This window comes from Falco punctatus, assembly GCF_963210335.1.
Source record: "Falco punctatus genome assembly, chromosome: 4".
Classification (NCBI taxonomy): Eukaryota; Metazoa; Chordata; class Aves; order Falconiformes; family Falconidae; genus Falco; species Falco punctatus.
The window spans coordinates 64,218,982-64,238,138 of record NC_137583.1 but is presented as its reverse complement, the minus strand read 5'-3'; positions in this window follow the sequence as shown (position 1 = coordinate 64,238,138).

Below are 19,157 nucleotides of genomic sequence, written 5' to 3'. Positions count from 1 at the left end.
TTACTCTTTCCTAGGATAGTTAACTGAACAAGAGATTGTAGTCTGACACGATGCTTAAGATGGATAATGAATGAAAAGCAGGCCAATACAGAGGCAAGAATGTGAAATTATTCTTTATTTAGTAACAAAAGCACAATTGCTGTGCCAAGTCTCAAATACATTTAAAGATATTTATCAAAAATGCTCCGATTTTTGAGCTCCAGCTCCAATAAGAACAACAAAAGAGGATACTTATCAGAGTTAAAAGTTATCTGGATGTTTAACTATTCCCCGGGATACAGATTATTGAGTTTCAAGAAATTCATATGATCAATATTTAGTTAGTTGTGCAAAGCAGGGTATCTCCAACAGGAAAGACACACCCTGCAAATCTATGATGACTTAAAAACATTATTTGGGATTCCCCATAGGAGACAAAGATTCACGCTGAATAAGGCAGAAACTCAGCCGAAGGTGCCTTTCCCATTTTACACTGAACAACCTAACCACTAGGGTGTTTGGGTATGGGTGAGTCTCGTTTTCTGCATGCTCTTCCCTATCCCTTCCCAGGCTCTTCATTTCTTTGAAAGTGTTACGTTACTGTGGGAAGTTCCCATTTCAACAAAATGGAATTTCCCAAGGAGGGAAATTCTATTATTGGAAAATTCCCAATTACTTCTGCTATTATTCCCCAGCTTCTTACGTACCACTGGGTGAGTATTCCAAGTTCTCTATATTAACGAAAAAAAAAAGCTGTATCTCCTGGGAACTTTAAAAAGGCCTTTATCAGAGAAGAAAAGAAAAGAGCCCTAAGATGCTGCAGCTGCTAATTGTAGTTCTGGGACTGGTGATAATATTCATACAAATATATGTTCTTAAGAAGTTTTCAGATAGACATTTCTTCTTCCTAGGTATGGTACTTAAGTCATCCAACCAGGAAAACAAAACAACAGTGTATTACTTAAGTCACCATTAGATCATGCTGTGGGCATTTCACTAAGAATAAAAAAATGTAGTAAGTGCTTACTGAGCATTTCTGAATAACAAACATCCATAAAAATCTGAAATTTAAATGGATTTTTAGATATTCTGAAAGCAGAAAACGGAGTGAAATAAATCAAATACATTATTCAGCACAAAGTACTCTCCCAAGTCCTTTTTTTTTTTTTTTTTTTAGCTCTTTTCTTTATCTAGCAAACTACAGAACCAGCCCTTGCTTTCTGGGGATTTCATTAGTATGTGGAAGATTGTAAAAAAGCTTGTCCACTAGGGATGCATTATCTTTTACTGGCAATCTGTGAATGCTACTGAAAAATGACCTTTTACTATCAAAATATTAATGTCTTCATCTCAAGAAAGAATTTCAAATCTAAACTGCACATGAAAATTGGATATCATTTTTCTTTGCACTCCATGGATATGGATGCTTCATAATGTCTGTATAATTCTCTGCTTTACATGCACCTTGTGCCACATTATATGATAACTGGAAGTTATTATATTTCATATGGCTATTGTAGTACTTCTGTCATGTGGAATGAAAACTGTAGACTGCATATAATTTATATTATGTATGTAAAATCTTTCTTTTTCTCTGACAGACAGACATGGATAGTGGGCAACAATAAGTAATATCTACAGCAGAAATGAAATATGCTCTGTAGTTCTACTCCCCCAACAAAAGACTAAAGTATAATAGTTCTCATAAAGTTCTTTACTCCCTAAGTTTATGGAAATGTCTTAATCTGTTACGGAAACTTCTTTTTTTCACCCTGCAAGGGTGTCTGAACCTGGATCTGAAACAACAGTGTGTCACTCAGCTTACAGGTTTAGGCATATTACTTTAGTTCTCCCAACTCTAAAAGAAAAACAGAGTGAGCAATGATGTTTCTTCTGTGTTGCTCATGTCATCACAGTGCTCTACGTCACTTCTACATCCCTGAGTGCTGAGGGAGCTGGCAGATGTTATTGCCAAGCCACTCTCCATCATCTTTAAAAGGTTGCAGAAAACAGGAGAGGTGCCTGAGGACTGGAGGAAAGCTAACGTCACTCCAGTCTTCAAAAAAGGCAAGAAGGAGGATGCAGGAAACTACAGGTGTGTCAGCCTCACCTCTATCCCTGGAAAGGTGATGGCACAGCTCATCCTGGAGGTCATCTCAAAGCATGTTGGAGGAAAAGAAGGCCATCAGGAACAGTCAGCATGGATTCACCAAGGGGAAATCATGCCTGACCAATCTGATAGCCTTCTGTGATGGAATGACTGGCTGGGTAGATGAGGGGAGAGCAGTAGATGTTGTCTGCCTTAATCCCAGCAAGGCTTTTGACACTCTTCCATAACGTCCTCGTATGTAAGCTCAGGCAGTGTGGCTTAGATGAGCAGACAGTGAGGTGGACTCAGAACTGGCTGAATGGCAGAGCTCAGAAGGTTGCGATTAATGGCACAGTCTCGCTGGAGGCCTGTAGCTCGTGGTGTTCCCAGGGGTCAGTACTGGGTCCAGTCCTGTTCAACTTATCCATCAGTGACCTGGATGAAGGGACAGAGTGTACCCTCAGCAAGTCTGCTGATGATGCAAAAGTGGGAGGAGTGGCTGACACACCAGAAGGCTGTGCTGCCATGCAGCAAGGCATGGTCAGGCTAGAGAGCTGTGTTGAGAGGAACCTTATGAATTTCAACAAAGGCAAGTGTAGGGTCCTGCACCTGGGGAGGAATAACCCCATGTACCAGTACAGGTTAGGGGCTGACCCACTGGAAGGCATCTCCATGGACATTTTGGTGGACAACAAGTTGCCCATGGGCCAGCAGCGTGTCCTTGTGGCCAAGAAGGCCAATGGTATCCTGGAGGAATGTGGCCAGTGGGTCAAGGGAGGTCATCCTCCCCCTCTACTGCACCCTGGTGAGGCCACATCTGGAGTGCTGTGTCCAGTTCTGAGCTCCCCAGTTCAAGAAAGACAGGGAACTACTTGAGAGGGTGCAGCAGAAGGCTACAAAGATGGTCAGGGGACAGGAGCATAGCCCTTATGAGGAAAGGCTGAGAGAACTGGGCCTGTTTAGCCCAGAGAAGAGAGGACTGAGAAGGGATCTTATTAATGTCTACAAATATCTTAAGGACAAATGTCAAGAGGATGGGGCCAGGCTCTTTTCAGTGACAGGACAAGAGGCAACAGGCACAAACTGCAACACAAGAAGTTCTACCTGAATATAAGGAAGAACTGCTTTACCTTGAGGGTGACAGAGCCCTGGAACAGGCTGCCCGGAGAGACTGTGGAGTGTCCTTCTCTGGAGACATTCAAAACCCACCTGGATGTGATTCTGTGCAACCTGCTCTAGGAGAACCTGCTTTAGCAGGGGGTTGAACTAGATGATCTCCAGAGCTCCCTTCCAACCCTGACCATTCTGTGGCTCTGTGAAGTTGAATTATTTTCCTTAGAACTCAGTAGGTGTACCTTGGCTCATGAGTCAAGGACAAGCTCTGAAGTTCTTGCATAATTGAGATAATGGAATGGCTTGGTGATACCAGAAGGGACGGTCCCAATCCTTTCCCCTTACCACCAACATCCAACTGATGATGCTGCCTTTGATTCAAATCTAGCACTCAGTGAGCTGATATAACTCACAAAACAAACAAACAAAAAATAATCCAAAAAGCAGTTCATGATTATTTTAATTTGGCTTAGTCAGCTCCTGTAGAAAAGCAAATGCTAGAATTTAATCCTGCACTTCAGTTCTACTGATATCCACAGGAATTCAAGATCATAAATAAAATTCAGCAAAAGCTTTCTTTCATGAAACCAACAGTTAATCATAAGGAATGAGTAGAATTCAGAAACTGGAACCTCTTTTCAGATGTGCTGAGAACAGAGGGCTTAAAATGGGTCTACATTTCTTTTACTCCCTCTCTCTGAAGGTACCAGTTCACTTCTACAGGGGAGACATTCTTTTTAGAGATTCTAAAATTTATATATGGGCCCATGTCTAAAACACTACACTGGCCAAAATAAAATCTCAGGTAGAAGCATCTAAGATGCATGGTTTAAATTATGTTGTAAAGTGACTGCTATGACCTAAGGATTCAGAAGTTGAAAGAAAGTGTAATGTTTTTAAGAATTTGCAATTAGCACTATTGCCTAAACCCATCAGTGTGGGAGTTAAAAAAACAGCATTAATATTAACACTCCTACAGTAACACTCTGCAGCATGGAGATTTTAGGTCAGCTTCATTTTAGAAAGATAAATAATGAATTGAAGTGCCAAATCATTTTGTGGAAACATCCTGTAATGCAAATGTCTCTTAAAGGAAAAAAAGAAAATCATGCTTCGATATAACATAGAAAAATCTGTCTCTGGTGAGTCCTCAGGAATTACATCACAATTTATAATAGATCCCTTTCCTCATCTACTTCCATGAAAACTTGTGGTTTTTTCTAGGCTGCAATGCACTTTCCACTAAGGGCTCTGATTTAACTGTGGCAGTAAAGGCACTAATGTCCATATTGCATGGCCAAGCTTTTTTGCCAGAGGTAGCAAAATGGATTTTGTCATACTTCAGTCACCAAAACTCACAGTCCAGGACTGTAGTATAAAAATCATCATTGAGGTGTGAACTGAAGAGATGAGGTGCCAATAGATGTATTACTTGGCTGTCCTATTTCTAGCAAAGAACAGGGAAGATCACTGAGGACATTAAAATCTTAAATTGACAGAATCAAAAATGTCAGTACTTTGCTACCAGAGCTCCAAGTTATTTTGCTGCCTTGATCTTAAACCCTTCTGTTAGGATTCACTGGGACTATTCAGAAAGTCAGATATAAGTGCACACATGTATTAGTTTCTTTCAGTCCTCAGTTTGACTAATGAATGAAATAACATTATTTTTAATAGCTATTTTCAAATTATATTTAGGGTGGGTTTTATGTTCTATTTAATCTTTTTCTATCTTCAGTGTTGTGAACTTCCAGTACTTTAAACCTTCAGTATCTACAACTCACTCTTATACATAGAATCCTGAAGTCATGGAATGGTTTGGGTTGGAAGAGACCTTAAAGATCGCCTAGTTCCAACCCCCCTGCCATGGGCAGGGACACCTTCCACTAGACCAGGTTGCTCAAAACCATATCCAACCTGGTCTTGGAGATCAAAAAGAGCTAAAATAATTGATCATTAGCATTCTTTTGTCTCTTTCTCACAAACTGCGGGAACAAATAATTTTAGTTTCAACTATATGAAGCAATTCTTGTCATTTTTTGGATTGTTAGGTGCAACAAAATAGGAATCATAATGGGGGGAAGGTAGGACAAACCAGAAATTGCAATCACTGGTTAAACGCAAAAAATAAATTAATACAGGATAAAAACCTCTACAAAAGGGAAGGTAGAATGTTAAAATTTACATGGTTTTTGTAGCCCTTTTACAAAAGGTTGGGGGTTTGGTTTGGTTTGGTTTTTCACAAAAGGTCATTTCTGGGTGCTAGAAACTGAACTTCTAGTTTTTCCACCATTTGTTGAAAGTACTTTAGCTAAAGCCAAAGATGGGTTAAATTTAATATCCCTTGAACTACTGGCGATCGTGAGGAATACTACTGAAATCAATGCATTTCCCCTACTTTCAGATGCTAGATGACAATCTAGGCCAATATCCTCTACAAAATTCACTAAGAGGTGGGAAAAAATCTCTCCATAAAATGTATGATCCTCTACTAAATTATAAAATGAAAGTATCTTCAGAACTCTACGGATTTATTGGTCTATGTGCTATGGTCAAGTAGGCCCATATATCTCCAAGGATAAGAATTTACATGACTGCCACATCCCATGAGTCTGGAAGGAGTCTTGTTTTGGTCTGTGTGTGTAATGGATTTATCCTGATAAGAAATCATCATACCTTTAGAAAGACTTACTCCATTGTAGGAAGACTGAACAATTTTATTAGGTTACCTGGACAAATTTAAAGGAAAAATAATTTTCAGTAGCTATTCACTATTCAGTAAAAGTGGATAAAGACACAGAAAAGTGTTTGTGAACTAATCTACCCATGTCAGTAAGTCCTTTCATCTGTACCAAAAGACATTTATCTACATAGAATCAGGCAGAGAAGAAATTGCTAAACTCTCCAATGTTATGTGTGGTTGAGAATTCTCACTTGAGTGATAACATTATCTAAATTGTTACTTTATAAAACATTTGTTAAAGTTTGAGCAGATGATCACAAATTTTCTCCAATGGTAGACAAAAAATGTAGACAAAGAATTTGCTGACTTCCTGAATGATAGATGTGATTTTTTTTAAAAAAAATAATAAATTCATGTCCAATCACTATACATCAGTTAACCTCACTGACTCATTTCATTTTAGTGTGTTGCCTTGAACTAATAGGAGTTCAGATACATTCAATGGAAATGGTAGCCCCTTTTAACACTAGCAGGAAAGATTTATTTCCCTGTACGATCAAATCAAATTCTTTATTTAATTCACTTGAGGTTTTTGAGAGATGCAAAGTCACTGAAATTCCACTGACTCAGAAAAATTACTGGATTAATCGCCTTCAGTCACAAGAACAAATGTCCTGATTAGATGCGTGCACAAGGAGGGTCATGTGTCTTAAATGATTCAGTAGAACACGAGTAGTATCAGCTGGTGCCCAGAAGCTAGGTTCTTCACATGTGATTATAATTAAGAGCAATGAGTGCAATGAATTTACAAGTAACTCCTCAGTTTCAGAAAATGCAGAATAAGATGGTAACTTTGATTAATAATCTGTGTCATTTACTGCATGGTTCCCTTTCTTGGTCTCCAAAGCCTATTTTACAATTGAGAGTCATCTGACAGCCACAATCTGCATCACAATGTTGTTTTCACACATGAGACAACACTGATTACTAGAATACATCCAACACATTGTAACAAGAACAAACACAGTAGTAGCTCCAGAAATCCAACCACTTTATACCACAGTCATGCTCTTGCCTTTACCCAAGTCAAATATGCTTCCTCCATTCAAACCCTAATAGCTTCTTCCATTAAATATTATTTTTATTCGAAGTTGCATTTTCAACAACATGTGAGCATATTATATTGATGTGAGCATTTGATACTCAGTGCAATAAAAACCAGGAGCTTTTAAATCAATGACATCAAGCCGCTGACATGACATAGACCTGGAGGCTGATTTCTCACTTTACATAGCTGATTGAGTTTTCCCAACAGAGGACAACTTCTTTCACTCATTTACCAAACCAGCACAGAATTGTAACACATAAGTTATTTTGCAAATTGCGCTAACTGAACTAAGCTACAGTGACACAGGCTTAGGGCAGCCCAATTAGAAGTGTAAGTCTTTCTAAAAAAAACATTAGATTCAGGCTTCAGCTCAATAAGCGAAGGCTGTGGGAAGATGAAATAAGAGCCCCTAATAATGCTTAGCCTTGATAGGTTTTACCAGAGCAGTTAATATATATCAGCATGTAACCAGAAGCAAGAAGCCAGGCTCTGGAGTTATAGCAAAGGCCCCAAGTGAACTTATGCTGAAAACAGATGTTTCATCAGAAGGGAAACAGATGCAGCACTCTTCTTTTTTGCTGAAATGGGGATACAAACTCAAATGCAAACACTGCAGCTTCAAAGAAACTATACATCAATGATACAGGGAAACACAATGAACTTCTGCAAGGAAATGAACATAATAGACAAACATTTCAGCAAATAATTAAGTTACATAAACAAATAGATTAATTGAGTTTAGTAAGCTGAAAAAATTGTACAGGTAGTCAAAGTTAAATACAGGCAAAAAGGTCCTGAAGGATGGAGTCCCATGTATTCACCCCTCTGAAAGCCCAGTCTGTAAATGTTTAACAGTTTGGAGCTGTAGGAAATACTCCAACTTCAAGGACACTGATTAGTGAAGCACCAATTCTCAAAGTTTGTGGTTCAGGAAATTTATACTATAGCGTCAAACTCATAGCTTTTATTGGTAAAATTAAGTAGCTGTTTATAATTTGATGCATATTATACTATAATGTAATATAATATATATAATATATATATTTGTATATTTATTATATTTATTTGTATGGTTAATTCAAAGCCACATAATTCAAAGTCAGTCCTGCCCATGGCTAACAGTAGGAACCATGAGGTGAAGTCTCTTATCCTATGTTGTGCAGAAAGTTTAAAGGAAGGAGAAAAACAGTTCTTTTTTCTTCAAAACTATGGAGACATGCATAGAGAACGGTAATATTCCTGCTGATCAGCAAATATTGACAAACATTGCCTTTTGGCTACCAGCATACAAAAAAACCAAAAAACCAAAAAACCAGCCCTGTGATATTGGGGGAGTAGTCGAGCTATAAGACTTCGTTCGTATTTTCTAATATTTTCTTGCTTGTTTTTCTTAGAACAAGTACCAAGTATGTGATAAGAATTATCAAATCCTCTTGATCACAATGAGGCATAGTTTCCTTCTGAGCCCATCATATGCTACCCACAATGTCATTGTACACTGAGTGACATAGTAACGTGGCACACAAAAATGGATTACTCAGTATGTTCTCTGTCATAGCTCTCTGCCATTGAAGGCAAACCACAACAGACAGTCTTTTAAGTACATTTACAAAGCTCCACTTTAGAATAAATTTGGGTTTAGCCTCCTCTGCTCCTTTAGAAAGGCTGTTCTAAGACCTATCAAATGCTCTGATATGTGAAGTAAACTGGGAGTTTGTGAGATCACCTATGGTACTGTGGCAAGTCATAACATCGAATTTGTGTCCAACAGGAGACTGACACAATAAGTCAAAATGCCACAGACATTAAGTGAGGAAAAAGGTTTCAGAAGTCTGGTTTGGAAATGTCAAAACAAAAAAAGGAGTTGTTGCTGTTTATTAAAATGGAAGATCGCAAGGTTCTATGAGGCAAGACTGGAGTGATCAGCTAAAAAGGGGATGTTTCAAGCTGAAATGTGGCAAGAGAAGAGGAAAATAGCATTAAAGTCAATATTCTCCTGCAGTAAATATCAGCATAAATAAAATATAATTAAGATTTTATTTGCTAAAGAACTAAAAGACATCAACCATTCTCACAAAGTTAAAGAAACGGACAAGAACATCTAATCAATAAGAGCAGGACTCATTTAACAAGATGTGGATAACTACATTGGAGAAGCCTCGGAAGATCTCACATTCCTACTTTGTTATGACACTATATTCACTAAAGGCTTTCCAGACAACTCAGATAAATTGTGCCCTTCCAAGAGCTACTCATCTACAGTAACCATAAAGCAATCTGAGTGAGTAGCTGAGTTGTAGACTTCTGTAGTTAAATAAAATGAACCTCAAACTGGTATCTTAGTGGTGCAGTTATTAAATGTTGTGAGTGTACATGCAGAAATACTTCCAATTGTTGCAATATTTAAAATATTATTTAACTATTTAAATGAAAATATCATTACTATATTCACAGTATGATAGTTTGGCTTTGACTATTATTGTAGTTTGATTGTTTAATGATGTTAAATGATCCTTAACATGGAGATTATCAACTGCTGAAATTTAACCCCCAAATAATGAGATCTTCTGGCAATGTATATATATAGATATAGATATAATTTCATTGTATCATGTTGCCAACATTATTATGTCATGCATTTGGAAACACACACAGATGCTTATGTGTATGAATTTGATTAATTCCACTTAATTTCTCACTTGTAGAGAACTTGGAGAACTTAGAGAACATGTCAGGATTTGTGAGATCAGATGCCATGACTCTTGACAGCTGAGCACTGAAGTATCTCACTGCACTGGCTTATTGTTCCTGGGACCAGCTGCGCTCAATGTCTTTTTGTTGGCTTATCATCCCCAGTGGAGACTTGGGGAAACTATGCTTGTATCCCACCTGTTTGGGAGAATAGTATGGTTATTAAGTTAACAGCTAACTGAAGACCTAGCTGAAATGCTGGACTTTGCTGCGAAGTTGCTGAGATAGAGGACTGCAGCCACATAGTGAGGTCAAGCAGAAAAAGAACAAAGAGCTGTGGTTAAATAACATCTTAAACTTCTGCAGCTAAGTAAATGAAAAATGATGCCTTGGCTGTTAGAGAATTTTATTTGGTAGCATGACTTTGATGCTTTGCACTTACACAAGGAGTACTGTACAAGTGACCGTACATTGCTAAAAGTGACCCTGTTTTTAATATGTAAATGTGGGAAATCATAAAAAAGCAAAGATAACAGCAAACTAAAGACATTTTATGCTGCAATGGTTAAAAATATGTTGAGAAAGTACTTAAAAACTGATCTGTACCCTGATGACTCTGAAAAGGTAAACAAGACATTAAAAATGCAAATGAAGAAGCAAGATGTTATTTATCCAAGTAGAACTTGTCTTGGAGGAGAAAAAGAGACAGAGTGAAGGGACTAGGTTATAATTATACCTTTCTAACACCTGATCTTTTTATATGGATGTGCCATTTTACTGTTTCAGGGGACACTGCACTGGGGCTGTTCACATATTCAGATGAAAGAGGAAGATGTGACTGAGAAAGGCTAAGGAATTCCCTTTCTGGTGAACATTCCCCCTGAACACTGCCACTGCCTTCAGAGATCTGTGCCTTCAAACCCATGATTACTTATAAAACTTGCTGTAAACTGAGAGGAAAAAGACACCATCCCCTCAAAGCAAACAAACAAGAAAATAGCCTTCCTCAAAAATCCTGTGCTTGACTGAAGCCAAGGGACTTACTTAATGCTGCATTACCACAATGATTAATTCTATTTTGAGACTTATGAAAGGACTAATTTTTCTAATAAAAATTAAAAGGCCTTTCCCTACTAAAAAGATCAACTCACAAGCTGATATTTAGTGTTTTCAAGTGACTAATTTAACGGTAGTAACCTTAAAAGGGCCTGGATTGTCAAGCTATCTCCTCACTGCTGCAGCTTGGGCTAGAGCTGCTCCAATGAGAATTGCTTCTTCCTGTGAAACCAGGATCTTGCCTGCCAAAATCAAGAGGGACAGCTCATTTGAAAACTATATCTGGCAGTTATAGCGTCAGTTTGAATGAACAGATCCTCTTTCCTCGAGCTGTTTAACTGCTGTGCTTCCAACGTTTGCTTTGTGTCGCCATTCATACTGCTGTATGATTACTTAAAGTATAGGTGACCTCAGTTAATGTTGGTCTGTTATTTATTCTCCCACTTGCCATCTGACCCAGCACCGACTGAAGTCAGAACTCCAGTGTGTTTCAGCTGCAGCGAGCTGGGTGTCAGTCCACACACTGCGATACAAACACTGTTCATATAAACAGAGGTACACTAATTCTTCCTAGTCTTGTCCTCCTCTGAAGACAAGGGTTTTTCTCATGCTAAAGAGCAGCCCAAACTGAAGAATGAGCTCTCACTCCAGAGCTCTCCATGACAAAAGCACTCTGAACAATTTCCTCCAGTGTGTATACATGTTTTTTTTTAAAAAATGGGACACCTCTACTTAAACAATTCCCAGTCAGTTTTTCTCTGGAGAGCGATGGTCTCTCTCTTTTAGAAGGTGTTTAGCTTTAGCCACTTAGAAGTGGGTGAGTCATGCAAGAAACATCCAGGATCCTTGAAGGAAGGAACCTTGATCCCCCTACGCAGATCAGGACAACTAGATCCTGGCTGGAGCAATTCACATGTCCTAAGCAGCAAAGGAAAACAAGCACATTCAGTCAGATGATGGGATTGCATCAGATCTCATCTGCTGTGTGAAGGTATTTTATTCAAATAAGCAGAGGATCCCGAGATAGAGACTACACTGAAGCCTGGCATTCCAGCATTGTATTCTTATCTCTTTAAAATGCTTTCTGGCTAATATAATCTTTTATTCAGCACTACCACCTCTTCAATTTTTCATTTCAATCTCAAAGCTAATGTCTTGACTGAGGTTCCTCTTAGTGGCTAACATACAACCATAAAATCCATTCTGAGGGCACCTGACACTGCTTTGGGGATTGTACATGACAGTAAAATTGTGTCAGCGGCTGCCCTAAAAAACTCCTAGTCTAAATCTATGACTTCCACCCATGTTTATTCCAGCCGGCAAATGTGCTAATGGAGCTGTGGCTGTGATCGTAGTGCCCCTGAAGGCAGATCCCTCCAGTCTCTGCCCTCCAAGTGCATGAGGCAGTCTGCATGGGGCCAGGCAGAGCTGTCCTCCACCAGCCTGGGCTGAGACATGGTGGGAGAGTGTTTGTCATGCTAGGCTGCGGCTTGGCAATGTTTAGATGTGAACTTGGGGCTCAGCTGGCTGGAGGTGTCAGGTCAAAATCCCACATCTCCTTTGAAGTCCACTTTTTATGTGTTAGATGCAGGTTGGTTACTAGAAAGGGCAATTCAGTATTTCATGGCAGTTTTGAAGCCCCAGGTGTGGGCGAGAAGGGAAGGAGTGAGGTGGGAAGGTATCCAAATGTGCGACTTGAGGGCATAACATTTTATGAGTGGGATGTGGCAGGGATGTTGAGGGTTAACTATATGTCATCTTCCAGTTTCCTTCTGCAGCTGGCAAAAGAGATGGCTGAGACCTGACTCCTATTTCAGCCACCTGTTGCTGTGGTACTGTCTTCTTGGGGCTGATCTCGTCATGGGGGGCTGCTTTTCATGGGGTTTTAATACAAATTGTAGCATTGCGTTAGCATGCCCTTATAGGAGTTGCAAATTTAACTGGTGTAGCTTCAGAGTTTTTAAGGAAAGACAAACTTTTGTTTTCTTTGTACTTTCTTCTGCTAGGCTTTTAATGCTAATACATATATCTTTTCTTCACCACCACCCCCCACCCCCTCCCCCGACTGCTGTGATTAGGAAAGTCCATTTTCAGCATTTCTATTGTTTACCAGGTTATCTTATGAAATGTAATAAAGAAAAGAGACCTGACTGTTACTTTACCGGCCAGCAAAGCACTGCCAGTTCTGACCACTCAGTAATCAGGTCAGCCAAGAATCCCCACACTGACTCACAAGATTTAAAGTATACTTTGAGGTCTTTGGGGATTTCTTTCTGCTTTCTCAGCACTTCAGCTTCATAGCACTCACTTTCCTGAAATTTCCAGCAACAAAAGCCAGATAAATTTTACTATTTATCATTTACCAAAGCTTAGGCTAATGCAGTATATTGCACATAGGTGATTTTAAATCAGTCATCAGCAACCGTGATGCAACAGCTTTGGGAAAGGTGGCTCAGCTGCAACAAGGAGGTTTAAAATGTCATTGCAATGCAGGAACTGAAAGTGGAATGTAGCTAAATCAAACTGCAGTCCTATTCCTGTCTTATTCTTTCTTACACTGCACAAAAAAAAAAGCAGCAGCAAAGCAGGCAGCCAGCCACCTCAGATATGAAGATTTCCAGGACACTTGTGTGGACACACCAGAATCAGTGACAGTCACTTCAGGCTTGATGTAATTGCCAAACAGGCTATAGTACCTACCCAGAGTCTCTTTCTCCAGGCAAGAACAGTGCAATGTGCACTGCGCAGGTCTGCTCTGATGCTTTGAGTCAGCTTTGAGACACCCCAGCAACTCAGAAAAACCTCAAAAAGTTATTAATATGTGACAGCAAAATAAAGGAGCGACATAAGAGACCCTGCTTTTGTATGTTTTCCACCAAGTAATCCCTGTAAGTGACATTTCCTGAATTGCTTATTTGGGTCCCAGTTGTACCACCCAGAGGCACATGAGAACACAGCCTCCAGGAAACGGGGTGAAAATGTAGCATCCTCGAATGAATTGTAACCATGTATTTCTATAGCGTTGCTCTTTCCGCAGAGAGGGAAAATAAAACAAGAGTGAGGATTTCTGTTCCTAGAAGCAGAACAACCTCAAGCCTTCTCTTACTGCACCTGTTTAACTGTGGAGGACAGCAGCTGCCATATCTCCACAGAACACCTCTAAGAGGATGCAGATCCCTGCGCTTTTAGCAAGAGATCCTACACATCGGAGAAGTGAAGTGACTTGGGCAGCACTCACTGGAAGAGGTATCTACGGAGGCCTGCTCAGGAGAGACCTTGTGGCTAAGGTCTTCTCCCAGCAGCAAAGCTAGGCTGAGCAATATCTCCATCATATTTTAGGATATTAGTGGGAATTAATTTTTTGAGCCTGCCTTTCCTCTGCTCTCAAGCAGAAATAATACCGGGTCTTCAGCCTTTTTCCCATGGTGACAGAGAGAATCATCTGATGCTATATTTGTAAAATCACACCAAACTATTCACATAGAAGAAGTTGAATGAAAAAACCAAAACAAAACAACATGATTATTTCACTAGCCCAGGCTGGCTAACATATGTAAATTTTACACCTCCCCTAGTTGGCCTCAACATCCTCGCTCAGCAGTTCCCATCTGGTTTGAATGGCAAGCAGCTGCTAAGGAGGGTGGTTTGGCTTCTGGCTGGTAGGGGATCGCACATATTGCCAGCACTGACCTTCCAAGCTGACACCAGTTCCTCACACAGTGCATGGTCTGACTATGGCTTCATGGACATTTAGTGGGGCCATATTCTAAAATCCTTTCACTTTCTTGATTTATCCAGGTGGGGTTTAATCTACATGCTTTTCCTAGCACTGAAAGACTGAACAGTCGTGTGATTCTACTTCTCTTTCCAACGTATAGCACACTTTAAATATAACTTTCCTCATATTACCCGTGTGTGTAACATTTATGCAGCCTCAGTGAACCATGCAGATTGACACCTTATTTTTCACAATGCTTTGTCAAGCCTAACACAGAAAATAAACCTGTCTTTCACTTTCTAAGCCTACATGCACATATAGAATTGATGAAGCATCCACACTGATGCTTGGACCACCTTAAAAAAAGCTCCTTCTAATCTGAGATTCAAAGATATGAACAGTTTTAAATGCCATTAATTGGAATGTGGTGAGAATCTGGTTTGTGACTTGAGTAGCTGAGATTAAAAAAAAGTTTGCTATAATTGCAATATTTTAAACATTTAAATTATATTATTTAAACAATTTAAAATGTTGATACTGATATTTTATGGTTGTCAGAAGCCTGAGGTCATATGCAATTTACACATTTAAGGCAGATGCAGTTTCTGGTGAGTGCTATTATTTCAATGAACAGATCAAGTGTAATAAGGAATATGTTCTGGATTTCTTTTTTGTCATTCAAATAAGTTGTTTGAATAATAATAATAATTTTAATAGCAACAACATCAATTTTCTTAAATAACTCTTAAATAATTCATTGAACCGTAACTATTTCTTCTGACTTCTAAAGGCAATTAAATATTATTATCCTTTTTTTCATACAGGTAAAATCTGAGACCCAGAGGTGAAGCTGCATGATCAGAGTAAAAAAGGAGTCAGAACTAGGATTTTAAGCTTCTTAAACTATTATCTCATACTTTTGTAAATACTTGATGACTTTGCCTTGCTGATTTTCATTAAAATGTGCATTTCAATAACAACTTGAATATGTCATAAAAAATGTTAAATGTTGTTCACATTCTTTTTCAATTAATACTTACATTTTGCTTACAGTAGCATAGAATAATGACATTCAAATTAAGTTATCGCTATGTAGTTTGTTTGTTTATGGCACACCACATGTTACCATGGAAACAACCATACTCCATATCTATGGTAACAGTCACAGTGGTGTAAACCATGATATCAAAAAGAGGAAGTTAGTGAGCTGAAGTTACTAATTCTAAGAAAAACTTGTCAAAATTAAATATTTCCTGTAACGAAGATCTGTTTTATGTCACTGGGCAATTTTCATAAATCCTTGTTTCAATCTGAGATCTTCTGGAGCATCTGAGCAACTCACACATGGAGCTTGGCTGATGTTGAGACTGTGGTCTGCATGGGGTAAGCACCTTCTACCTTGGGGACTGTATTTGATTCCAGTCACTGACCACAGTTTATGTACATCAGCCCACAAAAAATCCTTCTACTGCAAAGGGCTGTATTTCCTACATTTTATCAAAACTATAGAAAATTACTTTCCTCCCTGTATTTTACTCGCCCACCAGAATTCTTTATGCCATTAAAAAAAACCAAAAAACAAATAAACAACACCCCCCCAAAACAAACAAAAAAAAACCCAAAAGCCCAAATGCAATTTTGCCACAATAGAAGATATTCCCATGATCCTACATTAAATATCCTCTAAAGATGTTCAGACTTGCTGTCTGGAGATAGTGATTTCTCTCCATTAATGACAGGGCAGACTTAAGTTTGTAGGCTTTGGTAAATTGAATTTCACAATAGTTAAATGCTTAAAATAACCTTTATAAATACCATCCTGCAACCATTCTAACAAGTACACCATCTGAATACAAATGACGTGTGCATTTCTTTTGAAATTAAAACCCAGAACATTCCCTCATAAAATCTACTCCGGGAATTGTTGAAGTTCAAGAATGCAAAGCCTGTTTTTGGTTTTGGTTTTTTTTTCTTTAAATTTTGCCATAGATGCAGCCTTAATACAAGCTCTTACTGGAAAGCTCATCACAGAAGGAAGTTATACAGGACAAAACTTTGTGTTTGTGCGTGTAAAAAATATACAGATATGCTTTTATAAATATTGAAAATATGTTTGTTCACAACTGACAAAACCCAATGTATTAGGAGAAATAATGCATTTTGTGTCTGCCACTGTCAGAGATCAGTATGAGTTCTGGGGCCAAATTACTTAAAAATTGTATCATTTCCTGTAGCACTGGCTCTGGTCCAAGAGGGGAAAATGGCCTACATGAACTTTGGTCCATCAAGGATATGATCCTGTGTTTCAGATTTCCTGCCTAAATCCTTTTCCTTCAACAAGCATTCAGTTTCCCAGCCTTTATCCTAGCAGTTGTGAGTCTGGAGACAGTTTACAGGACAAAAGATAGTAGGTGCAAAAGCCCTAGCTCTGAGTTTACCCCTGCTAAATGCAGAATTCCTCCAATGGAACAGAAGGTTTTCAACAGGAAAACTCCAAGGAGCTGCTTGTATATATTTATGTAGCCCCATAAACTTTATGGACTCTTGCCCATTCATACAAAATGAGATTGTGTCTCAGTGAACATTAGACCCATCTACACCTGGTGTGAGAACAAATTCAGATTTTAACTCGGTGGAGCACACGTAGCCTTCCATAAAGCAATTACTCCGAAGTCTTACACAGAAGTTGCGTAATTCCTTTTCTATGTCATAAACCCCGTGATGTGCAACAGAAAGCAAAATTTTGCTTAACTTAAACATTGTGGGCGAAAGGAAGTAGGTTATAACGCAATTTTCTGTTCCACTGTGCTATTATACCACTGTAAACTTCTTAAATTCAAATCACCATGTTGGCAGAAACCCAGGGAAACAAAGTAAATAGTCATGTCCAGATGTTAATATTTCTGTTAATTGTTTTTCAAAATGTATTGCAAAATCTGAAGTCCCAAGAGAGACCATCTTTTTTTTCCATCAAACTAGGATTCCCAAAAAAAACAGTGGCAAAATGTTTGCATCAAAATAGTTTAGGTTCCAGACAAAAAAAAATAAAAAATTGTCCTTCAATTTTGCACTGAAAAGTAGAACTTTTCAATAAAATATAGACATTTCCTTTTTTTTCTTTTACTGAAAAGATAATGTTACCTGTGCTACCCTCTGAACAGTTCTGATTAGCTCTTAAATTAGCTCTAAACATTATTTTTACAGCATTGAAGCACTGCAATCAAAATAGCAATATAAACTACTGCAACCTATGGGAATCTTCCTACTAACACATTGGAGATGTGTATTATATTCCATTTTTCACAGTACCTTCATCAATGATCTGAAAGAACATATCAGTTAAGGTTGAAGGTGATACTTTATTGAGACGTATCTCCAAAATTCCAGGAGGAAGGCAGAAAGAAAAAATATTCCAAAACACTTTTTCAAATAAGAGGTTTATATCCAGAGGACAGCAGGACAAGAATAACTTGGGATTGGTAATGGAGAATAAATCATAAAAGACTTTCCAATTCAAGAAGGTGCCAGCTGTAACATCTCATTGTTTTTTGAACTGCATTATGAGAGACTGTCCTCTTCTACATAAATTTGTGTCTATGGAAGTTGGATGATTTCATCCTATGTATATTTGGTTTGATTGCTACATCAGTGGTTGAAAGGCCCCAGAGAAAGCAAGTCTTGTCTTCAATTCTGGGTATCACACTAAATCTGGCTCATCATCTATATCACAGCTCCTTGACTCATACTGAGTGTCACATCTAATCAAATTGTTCATGAAGCAATGCTACTTTCTTACTCTATAAATATTTGGTGAATAGTTTGGACAAGTGATACTCAGCTGATGATTTGTTTGCAAACTCATCATTCCAGCTATTCATCACTTGGTCTTTGTTATTCACAGTTGGTCATACAGGTCACACAGTGTTAAAGACATCTGAAAATTTGTGATAATTGTTTTTGGAGGAAGAGGACAGTTTTGATATAGTTTGTTTTTTTTTTTATTAACCTGCTTCATCGGATGATCAGAACAAATATTTTTCTGGGGAAAAAAAGTATTTCCATCTCTATATATTTCTGGCCTCTGACTAGATAAGCAGACTTTTAAAAAGCAAAATAATTAGTGGGATATGACAGGCATTTTATTCATTCAAATTCCATTGGAACAAAATCTACTAATAGATCTTGAGGGAGAAGATTTTTGTACTGCAGCAGAAATCATTAGGATTGTGGTTTTGATCATATTACAGGAAAATCATAATCAGAGTGCTAAAAAGAAAAAAAAAAAAAAGAAAAAACAGACAAAGCAGCCAAGGCACTTTAATGAACTATCAATTATTTGTATGTAAGTTTGTGGATAAAGAAAGAGGGAGAAGGAATGTTTCCGATCATTTCTAATACTAAATCCCAGAACACACAATTTTATAGTACACAGTCAAATCCATGATATTTTGAAGATAACTCGGTTTTCACTTGCCTATTGCTGCTTTCACCTACACATTCATATTGTAAGTGATGAAATCTTCATGAGTTACCATTCATTAGCTGAGCCTGGTTAAGTGAGCACATGTATGCTGCTGGCCCACTACAGCTACACATGAAATATGTTAGCTTGAAGCACTGTTTTAGCCATTGATTGCAAACGGTGTGGTGCGCTTAACCAGCTGACTTGCTTTAGCTTCTAAAAAATAACTCTTGGAGCTACCATAGCCTGATCACTTGC